The following is a 2,457-nucleotide window of genomic DNA, read 5'->3' on the forward strand; positions in this document are numbered from 1 at the left end:
GGATCTGCAACCCAAAGTCTAACTGTTATAAAAGTAATTAGGACTTTATTATTATGTTAATTAGCTAGAACCTTACCGTCAAACCGGATGTTGTTTTGCATTCAAAATTGCAATATTGCTAGGCAGTTTTGTAATATTGATTGGCAAATTGCGCGAGCAACTCGCAAACGGTTTTCACAGATTGCGATATAAATAGAATTTGAAAATATAGTACATTTTCGTTTGTCATTGGCGCTTGTACAATAGTTATGTTGTATGTTTGTCAAAAGAATACAATTTCCTTGGCAAAAAGAGAGAAGGTAATCGCTCTATGGTCCTCAGGATATCGACAGAAAGATATTAGCTCAACGCTTCGATTGTCCCATCAAACAGTGTCAAACATAATTGGGCGACTTATGAATTTTGGACAGATACTTCCAGGTAAACCTGGTTGAAAAGAACAAACAGTTTCGACTCCAGAGGTGGTAGAATTTGTAGAGTACACTAAAACAGTGAAACCGAGTACATATGCCACCGAAATACAGCAGAGTCTTATCGACAACAATGTGTGCAATTTGGAAAATGTTCCCGCTTGCTCGACCATCAGCGTCATTTTGAGACATTACTTAATGTTTACTTGGAAGAAGCTTAAGGTTGTACCAGAAGAATCTCTTTCGCCGGAAAATCTTGACAGAACATTAGACTATATTATGTACATGTCTGGACTTGATCCATCTACAATCCACTTCTTCGACGAGAGTTCCGTTGTAAAAACAACAGGAAACAGAACATACGGACACAGCAGGAAAGGATGTCCAGCCGTCGAAGTGAAACGTTATTCTTCAAATTGTACCTACACAGTAAATTTACTTCACAGTCGCTTCGGGATCGACAATTTTAGCATACTCGAAGGTCCCTCAAACGGTCTTGAAATGATTGAGTTTTTTGCCGAAAGTTTGGAAACTATAGATGAATATGGTAATCCTGTGTTAGCTAATGGTGATACTATCGTTATGGATAACTGCGGCTTCCATCATGGCCGTTTCGCTGAGAATCATTTGCGATAGATGCTTGACAACAGAGGAGTTAGTTTAATATTCCAACCGCCTTATAGCCCTGAATTTAACACATGTGAATTTTGCTTCAGATCGATGAAAGCATATTTAAGACAGCATGAACAATTCTCGATTAATTTTACAGAAGTAGCAATAATTCAAGCCCTTCAATCTATCACCAATGTTGCTTTGCAAAATTTCTTTAGACATTGTGGATTTGTGTTGTAAATATTTACTCTGAATTTACTTATATTGTGTTTACAGAATTTACCTTAGTTGTAATTCAACCGGTTACTTGTATAATTGTACACTTTGGTTAATATTAAATTGTCAAGAAGACATTTATATTATTGCATGTTTGTATGTGGTTGTATTTTTGCATGGCAGTGATTGGAGGAGATAAGTGCTTAAACTGCCAGTGGACATTTTCTGCAAGATTTATTCCAGTACAAACAGAAGTCAGAAATATTTTTGTAGGAAAAGTTTAGCCCAGAAAAATGCAGCTTTCGACCTTTACAAATGGTATTGAAAAAAAAACTGCAGGCGCAATTATGTAGTATTTTGAAGAGAGTATTTCGGACAGAAATTAGTTTTATTAAATATAACCTGATCACAGGATAACATGTAGCACGATTTAAATTTTGAAAATTGTGATATTTCAGACTATAGTTCCATGCCGGTTATATAAGTATTGGGTGTGGCATGAACATTGAAAGGCTGAGTTTATAATATTGGCATGGCACGCTTGATTCCCGTAAAAACAATAGTACAGTACAAACGCTTGCTTTATTTATGCTGCATAACAATAACAATAACAATGTGTGAAGTTATTTTTAGAACAAACTCAATGCAAAGTGTTTTCAAATAGGAAAGTCCACAGTAGAATAAATACCCTTATAAGTTATAATGTACGATTTTTGATTACTATCAATAGCAACAGCAATCACTGCTAGTTGTTCGAGAGAACAGTTATCAGAAGATTTTTTTTGTTTCGCCTGAGGTTCAACATGTTCTGACATTGGTCGAGGGATGACTTGTGTAGCATTTCCAGCGTTATATTTATCACAAGGTGGACCAAACCGCTTGTATAATTCCTGCTGCTTTCGTTCTTGTCGGTTAAATTTCTGGTTATATGCATTATCGCTTTCGCTGTCCCTTGATGACGAACTTTGATGCCGAATTCTCTTGCGGACATATTTGCTTTTCTTTCTTGAAGACTTTTTTCTTTTTCTTTTGACGTTTACGATACCGTTTCCTCTCTGGGGACGAATCAGATATCGAACTGCTATCAGAACTCAAATTATCCGCATAACTTGTCGTCTTTGTCTTGGATGTGTTCTTAGGTTTATTTCGCACAGGGGAAACAGTAAATTTAACTTGATTAACGGTATTTGCAGTAACATTCTTCGATATACAAGCAGCA

General features: G+C 36.2%; 1 pseudogene; it reads left to right on the top strand.

The window, feature by feature from the left end:
• Positions 1-689: 689 nt before the first annotated feature.
• On the top strand, positions 690-1,262 carry LOC114526771 (annotated as a pseudogene).
• The last annotated feature ends 1,195 nt before the right edge of the window (positions 1,263-2,457 follow it).

Source organism: Dendronephthya gigantea, unplaced genomic scaffold, assembly GCF_004324835.1.
Source record: "Dendronephthya gigantea isolate DGI-Jeju-01 unplaced genomic scaffold, DenGig_1.0 000041F, whole genome shotgun sequence".
Taxonomy (NCBI): Eukaryota; Metazoa; Cnidaria; class Anthozoa; order Malacalcyonacea; family Nephtheidae; genus Dendronephthya; species Dendronephthya gigantea.